Source organism: Giraffa tippelskirchi, chromosome 5 (genome assembly GCF_054371585.1).
Source record: "Giraffa tippelskirchi isolate mGirTip1 chromosome 5, T2T-mGirTip1v1.2.pri, whole genome shotgun sequence".
NCBI classification, from domain to species: domain Eukaryota; kingdom Metazoa; phylum Chordata; class Mammalia; order Artiodactyla; family Giraffidae; genus Giraffa; species Giraffa tippelskirchi.
In genome coordinates, this window is record NC_137279.1 from 10,666,241 (window position 1) to 10,684,816 (window position 18,576).

General features: G+C 43.3%; 1 long non-coding RNA gene across 1 annotated transcript in view; it reads left to right on the forward strand.

Moving 5' to 3' along the window:
• LOC145506092 (uncharacterized) overlaps window positions 1–18,140 on the forward strand; it is a 227,312-nt gene extending 209,172 nt beyond the window's left edge. The window contains exon 4 of the long non-coding RNA XR_014053540.1: window positions 17,873–18,140. This is a non-coding gene — a long non-coding RNA (uncharacterized LOC145506092). The remainder of the gene's footprint in view (window positions 1–17,872) is intronic.
• Window positions 18,141–18,576: the final 436 nt, after the last annotated feature.

Below are 18,576 nucleotides of genomic sequence, written 5' to 3' on the forward strand. Positions count from 1 at the left end.
CTGATTTCATAAAAAAAAAAAAAAAAAAATATATATATATATATATATATACATACATATATAAAATTGGCTAAGTGCTAGGCCTTGTGCTGTATATGGGCAGGTACCTGAATGAGTAAGGTATTGTCTGGTCTCTGCCTCAGCCAGTTTTGTTTTTGAAGAGTGGAGGCAGTCTGTAAATGGCTGTGGCCCAGCCTCTTGCTGCAAACCTGGAAGGGCTGAGTGGTGTAGGAACTAAAGATGTAGGGGGGAAGGTGGTCATTTTAGATTGGGACAAATTACATCTTTGTGGAGGAGATGAATAATATGATTGCTTGTTAGACTATTACAGAACAATCACCCCAGATTTTCTTTTATTTCCAGATAATTTTAAAAAGGTTTCCATAAAGTCGGGTGTCAGTGGTGTGTGTTATTTTAGGGGGAGCTATTCTAGGAACCCCTGACGTCACATTGTGTGGGGTGACTTCTGCAGATGCATGGAGTATCAATTGCAGATGAGGTTGCAAGCTGGGTCATTGATACTGATTGTCTAGGGCAGGGGTGAGAGTTTGGCCCACAAGGAAAAGGTGCGGAGACTGAGCTAAGACACTCATCTGGGGGACCCTTACTCCCCTAGCAGGGACTGAAGAGCACAAGGTGTCAGACAGAGGAACAAGTGTGATCAGTAAGGACCATAAAACTCTGAGTCCTGGAAGAGGAGAGGAAGATCATCACTGAATTTGATGATCCAGTTCAGTGTAGTGCCAAATAGGTAATGAGGCTAAGGACAAGAAATTTAGAGGTAAAACTGATCCTCCACAGTCACAGGCAACAGACTGGAAAGGAGGAATCCAAGTACAGAGGCAGATAAAATTTTAATGTCTTTGGCACCAGGATCTGGAGCAATAAAAGAAATCAAACATTATTCTGGATCACATAAATGGAAGGACTGTGAAAAAGTCAAAGGTAATTAGCTCAGAGTTATAAAAGAGAATGGTTAGTGGGGTTTGACCAAGGAAACAGGAGGAACGTCTGCTAAGATTTCCCCATTCCCTGTCCCTCTTCCCATCCAGCTCCTCTCTTCACGTTTGTTTTCTAAAACTTAACCTTGATTGTGATTCCTTACGATGTCTTCAGCCCTACACATTTGAGAACAAACATGGATTAGTAATAGTTGCTCATCCAGCTGATATTTTCATAGGCAGGCAGGACTGGGTGAGAGTGGGAGGTGAGGAAACCTGTTTCATTTTAATCCTCCTCCAACTTCGTGCTTCTGACATGCTTTGCCAGGAGCTCAGTGTCCCATGCTATTTGAGCATCATTCTATTCCCTTAGACCCTTCCAATACTATAAAATATAGATTTAAGAAACAAATTATTGATTTCTGCTTCTCAGACTATCTTCTTTGACTAGCAGGTGCCAAAGAATATTTTCTCAGAAAGAAATTAATTATCATCAGGTACAACTATATTGTTAGTGACCGAAAAGGAAAGTTACTGCAGTCTTCCAATTCAAATAGAAATTAGTGACTTGATTGATTTAAGAATTTCTCTTGTTTGTTTCTTTTAACAGCTCACTGGCATGCACATTCCAATTTCAATTTGTTACAGCCTTCTTAACATTTATTCTCCAAACAATAATTATGTGTGAATATGCCAGAGATGCATATATGCCTGGAAGTGCATATTGTTCAAAGACTCAGAAAGAAATACTTTGGAATCAATCAAGTTTTAAAAAAAGAAAACGATAGCGAAAAGGGAAGTAGTTTATCTAACTTCAGGCAAGCTATCTCCTTCATCCCTGTGTGTAACTGATAATACATTCACCAATTAAGCATTTAACTTATTTCCTTAAGGTCAGCTTGCAAAGGAGTCAATTCACGTTGGGACGTCAGGGACAATTTCACATGGGAAATCCACTTTATACCCACAGCAGGTGTGTCTTGGCTCGGAAAACAAGCTGTCTTGGGTGTAGTGGCCACCATGTGTTTACTAGGACAGCTGGGGTCATTGGCTTAATATTAGCTCTGGGCACATCAGCCTGCTATAAAGCTAACTTCTTCCCAGGAGGTGAGTTTATTTTGGAACGGTTGAATATGTGAAAGATATGTGAAGATAATGCATTGAATTGGATTGGCCAGGAGGAGGAAAAGGGCAGGGACTGCAGTCTGAACGTCAGTCAATGTCTCTAGAGACTGTGGGAGATGTTAAGTGCCATGTTAGGAAGCCTTAGGGGATTTTGATGTCCGTGGGCTCATTTTGGACTCTCCCCAGCTCCACCCAAAGGTCTCAGGATGCCTGCCTGGAATGCAGAAGGGAAGAAAGTGACGCGCTTCGCTCAGAAGTGCAACCCCCAGGATTTACTTTTAGAAAGACATGGTCCATTGAGAAAAAACAAAACCAGTTACTGCTTGCTGCCTCAGTTTAATGTACCAAACATTTATTGAGTACCTACCGTGTGTAGAGCTAACTGGCAAAGATGGTGACAGGTTCTAGGTGGCTCATTTTAAGGCACTTAGGAAGATAGATGCATACATAGATAACTCAAATATGCAGAAGGCTGGAAGAGTGAATATAATAGAATAATGGGATGAAAGATTCATCCCTTCTTATTGTGGTTTGTTTGTCCCTTTATTTACTCTTCACTGTGCAACACACGATCTTACACCACGTGGTGGTGGTTTAGTCGCTAAGTCATGTCCAACTCTTGCGACCCCGCGTATTGTAGCCCATCAGGCTCCTCTGTCCATAGGATTTTCCAGGCAAGAATACTGGAGTGGGTTGCCATTTCCTTCTCCAAGGGATCTTCCTGACCCAGGGATTGAATCCAGGTCTCCTATACTGCAGGCAGATTCTTTTCCAACTGACCTACCAGAGAAGCCCATCTTATACCACAGCTGTGCCTAAAACATCAGCAAGTAACTATGCAGGGAAAGCAACACCTTTCTTCCCAATGTACACAGTTGTTGTTTTTTTTGTTGTTTAGTCGCTCAGTCGTGTCTGACTCTTGCAACCCCATGAACTGTAGCCCGCCAGGCTCCTCTGTTCATGGAACTCTCCAGACGAGAATACTAGAGTGGGTTGCCATTTCCTTCTGCAGGGGATCTTTCTGACCCAGGGATGGAATCCATGTCTCCTGCATTGGCAGGTGGATTTTTTTTACTGCTAAGCCACCAGGGAAGCCCCAATGTACACAGTAGGACAATGGAATAATGCAACTGTTTTTATTTGAGGGCTGGGAAAAAAATCATTCTCATTGATGATGGTCGTGTGGCCTATTTTCCCAATGTGCAAATTAGCATAGTCTTTGAGTTCTGTGGCAAGACTTCAAGGTCATCTTGCCTCTTGCCCAGAGCAGTGAGGCTCTATCTTATAATCTGAACTTTGAGAGCAGAAGTTTTCAGAGCCTACCCTGGTTGTCTATTTCAACCTGGACCCATCTTCATCTTGAGGAAATTCGTTATGTATGGTTGAAGTCCCTCAGACTATTGGTTAATTTTGTCCCTTCTTCCAGATCCATGAGCTTAGGCCACCCCTTTTTCTACCCTAACAAATGGGGAATCGTTTCCCAGACATGCAGCTTTTTTGAAATTACAAATAAGTCAATAACTACAGGACCAACCCACTTACTGGTGCGTGAACTGCCTGAACCGTGTCCCGGTATGGAAACCAGAGGCCAGTGTCAAAGGAGGTCAATGTGATGGCAGGCTCTCAGGTAAAGGGAAATTAAAAGCAATAGACTCAACCGTGTGCTGGGGTGATCTGGAAGGCGGCGGAGCAGAACGGCCCGGGCAGGCTTCCTTGTCATGACTCCAGTGGCCCTTTTCAGAGTGTGAGCAGACCTTACAAAGAGGCACTGACCTCGCCTTTCAGATGACTAGCAGCTCACCATGATAACTAACCCCGTGGGAATTTCTTTACAGTCATGTATGGTAAAGGTCAGTGTGAATCAGGAAGAAGTCTCAAATGGAGGAGGTGTTTAAGAAATGTGCTTTTATTACTTTTGAGAGCATATGATAACTCAAGCACACCAACTGTTTAGTAACAAAAGGATATCCTTTAATGAGATAACAAGAGGGATTTTAAAACATCACATCAGCCATTTTATGTCAACAATGCTTGTAAGGATGTGGGGCAGAGGGGTGGGGGGATTACATGAGAATATTTTACTCTCTTAAGTGGGGTAGATATATTACCACACCTGAAATATTTAACCTTGCAATTTGTCCTAGTTTATAAAGCATGGATTTACTTCAATGAAGGTAAATTTTTGTCTAGCCAGTTAGAAAAATCACAGATTGGGCTTCCCAGGTGGTGCTAGCGGTAAAGAATCCGCCTGCCAATGCAGGAGACATAAGAGATGCAGGTTCGATCCCTGGGTCAGAAGATCCCCTGGAAGAGGGCATGGCAACCCACTCCGGTATTCTTGCCTGGAGAATCCCATGGATGGAGGAGCCACGGGGTTGCACAGAGTCAGACACGACTGAAGTGACTTAGCATGCACGCAAATGAGTAGAAACTGAACTAAGTGGAGTGAAATCTGACTATATTCAGAAAAGTCCTGTTATATAGATCCTACTGGATTTATGTTCATGTGATTAGAGCTGGACTGAAATTTTGAAGTAAGCATTTACCAAATCCATTACTAGTAATAGGTTAAATGCCGAAGAACAGTGTTTTTAAGATCTTTCCCAGAGCCCCTTTTCATTCCCCTCCCTCCTCTCTTGATCTAAGAAATAGATCCACCATTGCTGGACCCAGCTGTCTTTTTTCCAGGCACACAGGTTCCTACCTTCCTCAGACACTTACGCAATGACTAGTGTTTATCCCTTCAAGCTGTGTCTTATCAATTCCTTTCACTCCACCTTCTTGAGGCCTTCCTGGTCTATGGTAGCAGCTTTTTAACATCTTCTTGCCCTCTGTTCTGCTCCTTCAGGCTCATTCTACTCATTACCAACTAATTAAGTTTCCTAAAGCAGGACTTTGATCATATCTCTTCTGCTTATAAATGTTCAGTGGCTCACGATTACTACCCAGTACAGCGTAAACCCTCAGCCTGGAGATCCCCATGTCTGCTCTAACCAGCCTTCTTCTCCCTTCAGGTGCATGCTCAGTTGTGTCTGACTCTTTGTGACCCCATGGACTGTATCCTGCCAGGCTTCTCTGTCCATGGGGTTCTCCAGGCAAGGACACTGGAGCTAGCTGCCATTTCCTATTCCAGGGACTCTTCCTGACCCAGGGATCGAACCTGAGTCTCTTACATCTCCTGCATTGGCAGGCGGGCTCTTTACCACTAGCACCTGGGAAGCCCACCTGCTCCCTTTAAGTGCCCTCAACTCCAACCAAACTGGTCTACTTCCCAGTGCCCAAGTTCATGCCACGCTTTGTCATCAAAGCTGTTTTACAAACGATCTGCCTTGATTTTTGCCTGCTCTGCCAGGCTGTCCTTTAAATCCACTTCACTTTCACTCATTTATTGAGTCACATTCCTTCAACAGATCTTCCCCAATTGCTGGGTGCAGCCTCTGAGAAGCACTCCCCTATTTCTCTAGCTGGAAATAATACTTTCGTTCTTTATAATATTCTGAGAAGATTTCCTATAGGTTGTAGGTCAGATCCTGACTCTGCCAACTGCATTGTTGAAAGCTCTGGTCCTCCATCTGTGCACTAGTAGTTCCCTCCCTGTGGGGCGCCTGGGTTGTTGTGAGGATTAAACAGGACAGTGTGGTTAGGGTGCTTTACCTGGTGTCGGTGCCCTTGGGGGTGAACTGTCACTGTTCTCACTATTATTATTTATTGTGTTATTTCACCCCATTGCATTCTCTTTGTGACAAGGGCTATGACTTACGATCCTTGCATCTTCTCTCGAAACTGTCTTTCAGACCGTGTTTGCTCGCATCACTTAATCAGGTTCATTTAGTTGCAAGACACCGAGACTTCTCATATTATCTCAAGGGAAGAAGACTGATTCTCAGTGTCTGGACTGGACTCGAGGACTCACCAAATTCCCAGGTGGCCATGTGTCAGTTTCTGTCTCTCCATGTCTTCTGTTCTCTCTTCCTTCCTAATAGCTTCTGTGGCTGACTAAAAGCCACATAATTTGCCAGGTTCCTTGCAAAATGAAAGAGGGGTCCCTTGTTCAAAAAGGAAGAAAAGAGGCTGTTAAATGTGAACTAAAATATAAAGTTTGTCCTTTCTTCAGAGGCTTCTTTCTTCCTCTGTCTCTTTTTGTCTCCACTTGTATGATGTTTTGTATTTGTTTTTCAATACCGTCCTTCTTCCAGCCCATGGAAGTCAGTGCAGACCCTCACTGATGTCTAGGGACCCAGCCCTGTGACTTTGCACCACCAGCTGGACTTCCCCTCCCTACCATCCCCCAGATGGGAGCCCCATGCCTAGGGGAGGGATGTGGAAGTTGAGCTAGGCATCATCCCTTCCCATGAGTTCACAGCCCCAAACCAAAGCGGACAGCCACCCCTGAAGGCCCCGTGGTAGCCACCTCCACCTGTGATAATGCCCTAGGTACCTGGATCAGGGGAGGCTGGGAGATTTTCTCCTCTGAATTGCCCATCAAATGAGCCGTGATGTGCCAGCCCCAGACAGGGACAGCTGTCACCACGTCCTACCTCTAGATGCCACAGGTGGCAGCAGCCCGACCCTCCCTGGCCTAAGCTCAGTTCCTTGTTGGCCAGTGTGCAGAGGGGGTGGGGAGGAGAGTGAGGGCAGTGAGGAAGGGCGGGGCTGAGGACTCAGGGCAGGAAGGCGGCAGGAGACGGGGCCGTGTGAGGTTTGCTGGTGGCCCTCGGTGCGTGTTTCATTGTCTCATCCACCTCACTAACAAAACCCAAATTCAGATATGAAATTAAGCACTTAAATCCAAGCGTGGGGCCCTATTTGACCACTGGCTGAATGTCTGTGGGGCTGACCCTGTTGAGGGTCTTGCCTTTTTTAAAACAGCAGCATTCACCTAGAAGAGCATAACTCTATATTATGACTTCTGGCTGCAACTTCCACTGCTAACTGGTTTATTCCTACAGTTTCCAAAAATCAAATCACTAAAAAAGAAATCTGACTGGCCTAGCTCTTAAACACACACACACACACACACACACAGGCCATTAATTGCTTTCTAGCCTGTGGACCAGAAGTTGCTTGGGTCAGGGGTGCATTCCTGGTCCAATCATTGGACCAGGACAAAGTCAGGTTACACTGCCATGTTTTAGGGGAGCCATGGAAAGGGTGGTAATGATTAATATCATTAGTGCAGAGCTCAACAAATATATTTGAATGAATTAATTTGAATTTTTTTAAAATTAAAAAAGATCCTTTGAGACACCTCCTCTTATCAAAAAATGAAAATCATGGTATCTGGTTCCATCACTTCATGGCAAATAGATGGGGAAAATGTGGAAGCAGTGACAGATTTCATTTTCTTGGGCTCCAGAATCACTGTGGACAGTGACTGCAGCCAGGAAATTAAGACATTTGCTCCTTGGAAGAAAAGCTATGACAAATTTAGATAGGATATTTAAAAGCAGAGACATCAATTTGCCAGCAAAGGTCTATTTAGTCAAAACTATGGTTTTTCCCATAGTCATGTATGGCTGTGAGAGTTGGACCTTAAAGAAGGCTGAATGCCAAAGAATTGTTGCTTTAAAACTGTGGTGCTGGAGAAGACTCTTGAGAGTCCCTTGGACTGCAAGGAGGTCAAGCCAGTCAATCCTAAAGGAAATCAACCCAGAATATTCTTTGGAAGGACTGATACTGAAACTCCAATACTTTGGCCACCTGATAGGAAGAACCAGCTCATTGAAAAAAAAACCTGATGCTTGGAAGATTGAGGACAGGAGGAGAAGGGGGTGGCAGAGGATGAGATGATTGGATGGCATCACTGACTCAATGAACATGAGTTTCAGCAAACTCAGGAAGATAGTGAAGGACAGGGAAGCCTGGCATGCTGCAGTTCATGGGGTCACAAAGAGTCAAATACAACTTAGCAGCAATGAACAACAACCACTTAGCAATGTTTTGTTGTCAAGAGTTACAGATGAGCTTTATATATGGAAGAAGAAAATGTTTTGTTAAAATATATACTTTGGTATACATTATTTTCAAAAATTTATATTGGCTGCCATGTATTTTTTCTGAATTAATGAAGTATTATATTGTGTAAAATTATAAAACATTATAAATTATCTTGTTCCATTCCTGTCATTTCACAAATGTAGAATGCATTAATTAAGACATGACAAAATAGAGCAATTAAAGCATAATACCAAAACTGGAAAGAGTAAAGAGACATCTTAATAAATAAAACCACCAAGACAAACGGACAAAACCTCACACACATTTCTCTATGTAAAAATAAGAAAGAATTTAAAAATCTAACAAAAATACCTAAGCTTTGTACATAAAAGTGTTAATGTCCTTAATAAATAAAGCATTCAAATAAATCAGTAAGGAAAAAAGTCAATGGGCAAATTGACAACAGGCATGAGTAGACAATTCACACAGAAAACAGTTCAAATTGCTGGGAAATGTTCAACGTTACTACTTAAGAAAGAAATGAAAATCACAATGGATATAATTTTTCTGTAAGTTGGCAAAGATATGAAAGAATAATAAAGCCCATGGTTGGTCTATATTAAATGAAACAGGAATACTCCTGGGCTTAGGGGGATATATTATTGGAACAGCCTTTTGAAGGTCAATTTGGCAATATTGATCAAAATGTAAAAGATACATGAATTCTGACCCTAAATTTTTACTTCTTGGCTTGACCCCAAAGAAGCACTTGTATATGTAGACAATGGTATATGTATGGAATGTTTTGTTACACATTATTTGTAAAAGTGACAAATTTGAAATGTCCCAAAATTGATCAATAGAAGAAAAGCTAAGTAAATGTATGGTACTTTAGTCCATTCAGTGAAATATTATGTAGCCAATATGAAGAGCAAGGAAGATTTATATGCAGCTACATGGAAATATGTCCAAGTTATATTGTTAAATTTAAAAACATATGAAAGAAAGAAATCTATATAATGAATCCATTTATATAAAATGTCTATATACCAGTTAGTATTTATTAAACATGTTTAATAATGTAAAATTGATAATGTTACAGTACCGTTTATAAGTATTGTGCATCTATTTGTAGCTTCATAAAAGGAATGTTATCCATGACCTCTTCTCAGAGGGGTATTGAAAGTCAGCAGCACATTATTCCTCTTCTCAAAGAACTTAGAGTCTACAGGAGGAGATGAAACTGGCTGGCAACAAAGAAGAAACAGAGTATTCATGGGCACTTGTTGAGTGAAGCACTTTCATGCTCTCAAAAACCCTGAGAAGTCGATATAGATCCCCATTTTTCAGATGACCAAACTGAGACTGATCCAGAAACACAAGGTGGTGCTAAGTCCATGATCAATCATTTCCCCATAGTCCTGCGATAAACTGAATTTCATAGCTCTCACACCCACATATTCCCTATGGCCATGGCCCATCACCAGCTCCATTGTTAAAAAATCAAAACAAAAAACCAACCAGACAAAGAACTAATGCAGACATTTTCTGATTACATATATGAAAATTTGCACACACACACAAAAAAAATCGGGAGAACTCCACTCCCTCCTTTACTTCACAGAAATCTTTTTCCATTTTGTATTTTATTCGGTATTTGTAGGGACAGGATCCTTCGAAAAGCCCTGAGCTCCAGGCCTGATTCTGTCCCTTGCTGATTATGGGCTCTGGGCAAGCCCAACTGTGTAAGTGTCCCTAACAGACTCGCTTTGTTTGTCCACCTCCAGATGAAACGAGGTACAGGCGAGCCCTTTGAACCCTATAAAACAATGAAGATGACAGGTTTCTCCTCCGCTAGACTTGGAGCTGGGTTTTTTCCTCCCCATCTCTCTGATTGAAGTATCATCACACAGAACCAGGAAACAAGGACATTTTCTGACTGAGAACCAGCTCACGTGCCTCGCCCTGCAACATATGGAGATCTTTCTTTGGAGAGCTTGCTGGGCCAGGTGAACAGCTGTTGCTGGGTGCCCTTATGAATAAGCGGCAATAACTCTGATAGAGTGAGCTTAAGAAGACAGCTTAACTACTATACCGCAAGAGTAGGCTTGTTTTGGTTTTGGTTTTTCCTTAGCTTGTGTCACCCCTGGATTTATTTCTTCTGGTCATGTAAGTTGGCATTTGCTTAGAAAAATACTCTTTGGGAACTGCAGGTATTGTAACTTGACAAAATACATGTTGGCCGGCAAAATGTATGGGAAAACAAATTCTTATAAAATGTAAGTAGGTGCATAAACATCAATATGGACAAATGCCTTAAAATATGTCCATCCTGTGTCCCAGTAATTCCATTGTATGGGGTTTATCTCTCAGATAATATTAGATAACTGTGAAGATGTGTACTTCTAAGGAGGTTTATATAGCATTATTTATAATGGTAAAAATGAGAAATGATGTCATTGTCCAATAATAGAAGGTTTGTTAAATAAATGAAGGTACCCTGGCATGATAAAATGTGTACAGTCATTAAAAATGATGTGGTGGATGTGTGTATTCATACATATATATGTGCATACACAAATATATGAGGAGGTAGGCTGTTGTTAAAAGTGGATTATAAAATTATCAATATGTGTAGTAAAATCTCATTTTGCTTTAAAATATATATCTTCATTTCTATGTGAATGCTGGAAGATTACATACCAAAATGTTAACTGTGGTTATGCCTGGATAATGATATAGGATAAAAACACAGAAACACATGTACAAATATATGTATATATATATATATAGCTAAATTTTCCAAAATCATCATATATTATTACTTCAAATAGAAAAAAACATGTATTTTTTAATTTAAATATAAAATCATGAGAATCTTAGGGGATTTTTTCCCCACAAAAATCAAATGTATTAACCCCAAAGAACCCCCACTTACTGTATCAAGAACTCTAGTCAGTCAGTTCAGTTGCTCAGTCGTGTCCGACTCTTTGCGACCCCATGGACTGCAGCACGCTCAGCTTCTCTGTCCATGATCAACTCCCGGAGTTTACTCAAACTCATGTCTATCGCATCAGTGATGCCATCCAACCATCTCATCCTCTGTCGTCTCATTCTCCTCCCACCTTCAATTTTTCCCAGCATCAGGGTCTTTTCCAATGAGTCGGTTCTTTGTATCAGGTGGCCAAAGTACTGGAGTTTCAGCTTCAGCATCAGTCCTTCCAGTGAATATTCAGGACTGATTTCCTTTAAGACTGACTGGTTAGATCTCCTTGCAGTCCAAGGGACTCTCAAGAGTCTTTTCCAACACCACAGCTCAAAAGCATCAATTCTCTGGCGCTCAGCTTTCTTTATAGTCCAGCTCTCACATTCATACATAACTACTGGAAAAACCATAGCTTTGACTAGATGGACCTTTGTTGGTAAAGTAATGTCACTGCTTTTTAATATGCTGTCTAGGTTGGTCATAGCTTTTCTTCCAAGGAGCAAGCGTCTTTTAATTTCATGGCTGCAGTCACCATCTGCAGTGATTTTGGAGCCCTCCAAAATAAAGTCTGTCACTGTTTCCAGTGTTTCCTCCTCTATTTGCCATGAAGTGATGGGACCAGATGCCATGATCTTAGTTTTCTGAATGTTGAGTTGTAAGCCAACCTTTTCACTCTCCTCTTTCATTTTCATCAGAGGCTCTTTAGTTCTTCTTCACTTTCTGCCATAAGGGTGGTGTCATCTGCATATCTGAGGTTATTGATATTTCTCCACAATCAACAGATTTTTGCCAGTGAGAAACAAGTTTGTTTATTCCTGTAGGGTAAAGATCTGTGCTTTAGGATTCGACAAATGCTTGGAAAGCATTTTCTGCCTCTTGTTGTTCGTGGAAGCATTTTCCCAGCAAAAAGTTGTCAAAATGCTTTTTGAAGTGATAGTTGATGGGTGAGAGGCAGATGAGGCAAAACTTTGTAGCCCAATTTGTTTAACTTTTGAAGCATTACTTGTGTGACATATGGTCAGGCATTGTCATGGAGAAGAATTGAGCTCATTCTGTTGACCAATGCTGGCTGCAGACACTGAAGTTTTCAGAGCATCTCATTGATTTGCTGAGCATACTTCTCAGGTGTAATGATTTCACCAAGATTCAGAAAGCTGTAGTGGATCAGACTGGCAGCAGACCACCAAACAGTAACTATGACCTTTTTTGGTGTAAGTTTGGCTTTGGGAAGTGCTTTGGAGCTTATTCTCGATCCAGCCACTGAGCTGGTCATCACCTGTTGTCATATAATAAAACCCACTTTTTGGCACATGTCCCAATCCAATGGAGAAATGGTTTGTTGTTGTTGCATAGAATAAGAGACGACACTTCAAAATGACGGGTTTTTGATTTGCCATTGGCTCATGAGGCACCCACTTATCAAGCCTTTTCACCTTTCCAATTTGCTTCAAATGCCAAATGACCATAGAATGGTTGATGTTGAGTTCTTCAGCAAATTCTAGTGTAGTTGTAAGGGGATCAGCTTCGATGATGGCTCTCAGTTGGTCATTGTCAACTTCCGATGGCTGGCCACTATGCTCCTAATCTTCAAGGCTCTCATCTCCTTTGCAAAAGTTCTTGAACCACCACAGCCTGTACATTCGTTAGCAGTTCCTGGGCCAAATGCATTCTTGATGTTGTCTCTGCTGCTTTACCATCCATTTTGAACTCTAATAAAAAAATCGCTTGAATTTGCTTTCTGTCTAACATCATTTCTATAGTCCAAAATAAATATAAGATGAACAGCAAGTAGTAAGTCATTAGCAAAAAACATAAAGCGAGAAATGTGCATTAAAATGATATAAAATAAGCACATTTATTTAAGAACATATTCCAATAGCAAATAGCAAATGTCAACAATGCAAAACCACAGTTACTTTTGCACCAACCTAATAAATAATGAAGACCTTAGATCCACCAAGAATTAGTATCCTGGAGTGAGTCTCCCAAATTGTCAGAACTTCATATCACTTTTCAGTGATTTCCCTCATTTTAAATCTCGATCTGTCTTTGACAGTTTTCTCTCTTTTTAATCTTTAGACAGTGGAATTTGTACATTTGCCTCTTCTTTATTCCATTGAGTTATCTCTTTCCCTCATTGACTGTGAGCTCCTTGTGGGCAGGGTGCCGGGCAGCAGCCCAACCACACACAGGCTCTCCTTAATGTTGGTGGAATAAACCCTTTGATAAGAGGGAGTGGCTTAAGTGCAGTGTTATTACAGGTTTATAGAAGGAGATCAATGTGAAAAGGTTCAGACTGGGTTATGGAGAAGCTGGTGCTTGACATGACTTTGAAAGGTTATCCAGGCAAAAAAAAAAAAAAAAAAAAATGCAGAGAAGGAGGCTGTCAGTTCCAGGTGGAGGAGACCACAGGGGGACCAACTGACCCGGTGAGCCTAGGGCTGAGTTGTTTCCTGGGACCTGGACCTTTCCGAGCTGAAATGGGGACAGTCCTTGGCCAACCAGGATGACTGGTCGCTTGGTGGTGGAATGGTGTTGTAATCAAGGCAGGCAGATAGGAAACCACATTAGGAACACATGTTGTCTAGTCTGGCTAGACGTGTAGAGATGACAGTGTGCACAGTGAGGCTGGGAAGGTTAGGTTAGGACTCGTTGAAGAGGGCCTTGAAGGCAAGACTGAAACTCTTGGACTGCATTGAACCAGGGAGTAAGATGAGAGGCATTTGAAATCCTAAGGCTTAACTCCTCCAGCACACAGAATCCTCTCCCTCCTTCTCTCTTTCCTCTCACTCCCAAATCTCTCTCCAAAGGCATCCTTACACACTTGGTTCTTGTCTCTTGCCATGGTTTCTTCTCCTTGTGAAACACACCTCGAACTTTCAAACGTCATCATCAAGTCCAAGTGAGAGACACCTCCCCTTATTGGAGGGAAGCCGCATTTCCACTGGTGGGTCCACTGGTGGGGACAAGCCCTGCCAAGCCTCCGTCTTCACACCCCGTCCCTGTGCCCAGTGATAAGCGTAAGAGCTGGCTGGCTGCGAGTCAAGACATGGTCGGCGGCGTCTGGGGAGCAGAGCCAGGGGTGGGGGCCCCCAGGGAGTGAGGGCTGGTGACCTGGCCTCCTGAGCACTGTGCTGCTGAGTGGGGAGCCACAGGCCACGCCGGGAATATCTGAGGAGAAGCTCGGGGTGTTATAGCATCGGGGTCTACCCAGAAGGCCATTGCCATTTGCATCCTGGGCTCTGTCTGCGTTCCATAAAAACTGACAAAAAGAGCCTCGCTGCTGAGGTTCAGACTGAATGTTTAATGCAATTAATGCATATTTCGTAGCACAATAACTGCCAGCGCTTTGCTCTGCCGTCCTCCCCGGCTGGGTTATTTACACAGCCATTTTGAGCCCAGTCACAGAGGAAGTTGACAAATGAGTATCTGTGCAACGTCGGGTCTTTTCCCATGCAAGTCAGAGCCTCCCAACTTGAGAAATTCCCTGAGCCGCATCTCAAACCTGCCCCCACTCAGCTGGGGGAACATCCCTAGGAACCACCACTCAAAAAACCTTGCCTGCATCCTTCCCTCTCCTCCCCTCCCTGGGCCCCGAGAAAAGCATAAAAGAGGGGCTTAATGCTAGCATCCATGTGCCCAGAAATGAATCTTAGAGATTCCTCTCATGAAAAAGGTCCCTAAAAATGAAGAGAATGAGCCGTCCCCCTGGTCAGTGACTTCATTTATTCACTGATCAGGGCTGATAGTCTTCTTGCAAGGCAGCTCTGCCCCTAGGATGTTTTGACATAAATCAGGGGCTCCTTGGCTCACCTGCTCATCACAGGTGATGGATTTGGCAGGTTTTCAGGTTCCCGTGAAACAGATCCCTGGACCAGGAGAGCCAGACTGGGACTCAGAAGGCAGCATTCAGCACGAGAATGCTATCGACCGATTCCCATCTCGTGCTGTTTTTCACTTACCAGGCACACATCCAGCTCTTTGAGTCTTAGTTGTAACTTCCGATTAAACATCATGAAGCTTCAGGTGTACATCTCTTTGTGCAGGAGTCGAGTTCCTGAAAAGCTGTAGATAATAGAATTTCTTTGCGTCAGCATGAGCCTGGGTTTCCAGCAACTCTCGTGTCATCCCATTGAAAGTTGCTCTTTATTTAATGTGGGGTAGTCCTCTCCCTACCCCAGGCACTTTGTCAAGTATTTAATGAAAGTGGGAATAAAAAAAAAAATTTAGAAAAGAACAGTTAGAAAGAATGCTAAAGTATCTACAAATCCTGTCATGGGTGAATACTCATCCTTAATACATCTATTTTGTCATCATGGATTCTTATTTGCCAAGTTTCCTAAACAGAGGTTCATCTACAATTATGTCCCTAGCAAGTCAAAAGAGCTGTCTGCTTTTTAAAAAAGTGAATATATAAAGCTAAATTCAACAAGTTTAATCTGATAAGAAATGTGTTCTTTAAAGTATAATCTTACTGAGCAAATGTTCCTTTACTTACTACGTTTAGTTTTGAGGTCTTGTCATTAGAGAAAATCATAGGATAGTGGAAAGACCCAGGCCTCAGTGTCAAAAAACCGTGTTCAGGGACTTCCTTGGAGGTCCAGTGGCTAAGAGTCCATGCTCCCAATGCAGAGAGCCCTGATTAGATCCCTGGTCAGACAACTAGACCCCACATGCTGCAACTAAGTTTGCATTGCTGCAACTAAAGAGCATGCATGCTGCAACGACGGAGACCCAGAACAGACACTAAGATCCTGCACAGTCAGATAAATATTTTAAAGCAAGCAAAAAAAAAAGAAAAAGACCCACAAAAGCTGTGTTCAAATATGATACTCAGACATTGAAGAAAATATTATGTAGCCCTCTGGCCAGTGAGAGGATTGTTTGTGAAACTGGTGGACTGTGGTGACACGAGGCACAGATATGGTTGTGACTTTATACACTTAAGTCCTGAGTCTGAGCTGGTATGCCAGCTCCACTTCCTCTCAGCCATGGGCCTTTGAGTTATTTGTCTCCTCCAAGGCTTACTTTCCTGACTGTAAGGTGGGTGTAAAATAAAACCTATCTCTGACGCCATTTTGAGGGTTGTAGGAGGTAACAGCTTGGTGGCTCAGGCAGTAAAGTATCCACCTGCAATTCAGGAGACCCAGGTTTGATCCCTGGGTCAGAAAGGTCCCCTGCAAGAAGAAAATAGCAACCCACTCCAGTATTCTTGCCTGGAGAATCCCGTTCTCAGAGGAGCCTGGCGGGCTATAGTCTGTGGGCTTGCAAAGAGTCAGACACGACTGAAGTGACTTAGCACAGGAGATAACGCACAGTACCTGACCACCAAAATGTTTAACAACCCCCCGCTTAAACAAGGTAGAGCTGAGGTTTGAGGTTTGATCTGTTGTGATCTTCTCAGCCTCTGTGTGAGGATGGGAGGACCTAGGGCATTTTCTTTCTAAGTCTTTATTGAATTTGTTACAATATTGGTTTGTTGTTAAATGTTCTTTTGTTTCTTTTTTTGGCTTGAGGCCTGTGGGGTTTTAGCTACCAGAGCAGGGATTGAACCTACGCCCCCTGCCCTGGAGGGCGAAGTCTTGCCCGCTGGACAGCCGGGGAAGTCCTGTACCTAGGGCGTTATTAACCCCATTTTGCAGAGAGGACACTGGATTCCAAAGAGGTTCAAGGTGCTGCCAGATCACATAATGAGCAAAGAGGAATAAAGGCCAGTGAGTTCCAAGAGCTCAAAGATTGCAGCCCTTCAGCTCAACTCCCTGGACTCTGGGAAACACAGCAGAAGATGCAAGTCCTCATGTCCTCCGAGTCCGGGCATCCATCCTGACTGGCAGGATGGAGAGGAAAAGAGTCAGCTTCACCCCCTTCAGGTGGCAGTCGGGTCTCTGAGCCCTTAGCTACTTTCAGCCTTTCTCCTTAGCATGCTTTAAATGCTGAGAGCTTTCAACTAGTGATGGCTAGCTTTTTGCCAGAGGTTGTGCTAAATATTTTACCCACATGAGAGCCACCTGTGGCAAAGTTTTACAAACAACAGACCAGGCTCAGGGAGGCAGACGACTTGCTGAAGGGGAGTAGCTAGTCAGGTGTCACGTCATGACTGAAATCGATTAGGGTAGTCAGTTTGAGTCCAAGTAGGACTATAAATCACATCAGTATGTGGCGATTCAGTTTCAGGTTAAGGTTCCTTCAAGCAGAAATGACCACACCTGGCTGATCATCAGAATTGCTCTCGGTGCTTAGAAAATAGGTGGTTAGTCATGTCCGACTCTTTGTGGCCCTTTGGACTGTAGCCTGCCAGGCTCCTCTCTCCATGGGGTTTTCCAAGCAAGAATACTAAAGCAGGTTGCCATTTCCTTCTCCAGGGGATCTTCCCGACCCAGGGATTGAACCCGCATCTCCTGTGTCTCCTGCATCGCAGGCAGATTCTTTACCTGCTGAGCCATTGAGGAAGCCCTTGAAAAACAAAGCAGAGTCCTAAGTGCCATCCTTGCAGATTGATTCCATAGGTCTGGGTGGGAGTCAAGAATCTGTGTATTTAAGAAGCCCCAAACTTTGGGTTACCCAGGGGGAAGGATGGGGGAAGGGATAGTTTGGGAGTTTGGAATGGACATACACACACTGCTATATTTAAAATGAATAACCAATAAGGAACTAGTGTATAGCACAGGGAACTCTGCTCCATGTTATGTGGCAGCCTGGATGGGAGGGGAGTTTGGGGAAGAATGGATGCATGTTTATGTGTGGCTGAGTCTCTTTGCTGATCGGCTACACCCCAATTCACAATAAAAAGTATTTTTAAAAAAGCCTAAAGTGCAGGACTTCGTTGGTGGTCCAGTGGTTAAGAAGCTGCCTGCCAAAGCAGAGGACATGGGTTTGATTCCAGGTCTGGGAACTAAGATCTCACATGCAACGAAGCCTGTGCACTGCAATTGCTGAGTCTGTGCAGCTTAACGACTGAGCCTGTGTCCTGAAAGGACTGAAACCTGTGCACCCTAGAGCCTGTGCTCTGCAACAAGAGAAGTCACTGCGATGAGAAGCCCATGCCCCGCAACTGGAGAGTAGCCCCTGCTCGCCACAACTAGAGAGAGCCCTCAAGCAGAAACAAAGAGCCCATGCACTGCAACGAAGACCTAGCACAGCCAAAAATAAAATTTAAAAATTAAGAAGAAGAAGCCTCAGGTGAGTCTTGCGATCAGGAAGGTGTGGGGAGTCAGCTTTTGGGCATGTGTCATGCCTCCCCCAGAGTGTCTGACCTTCCAGTTGGGTCATTTCACTTCTTGCTTGTCTTATGAGACCATGCTGATTTCCAGTTGCCTTCCTCACCTTGAGGCTCAGAGTTTCACTTCACTTATGGAGTGCCTACTGTGACCGGCACCCACTGGGCCAATGAGACCAGTGAGTTATGAGCCCTAGGCCCACTGTGTTCACAGCCCAGGGGTTGATGGCTATGTAAGCTTCTGGAAACGTGGTGGTGGTTTAGTCGCTAAGTCGTGTCTGACTCTTGCGACCCCATGGACAGTAGCCCGCCAAGTTCCTCTGTCCATGGGATTCTCCAGGCAAGAATACTGGAGTGGGTTGCCATTTTCC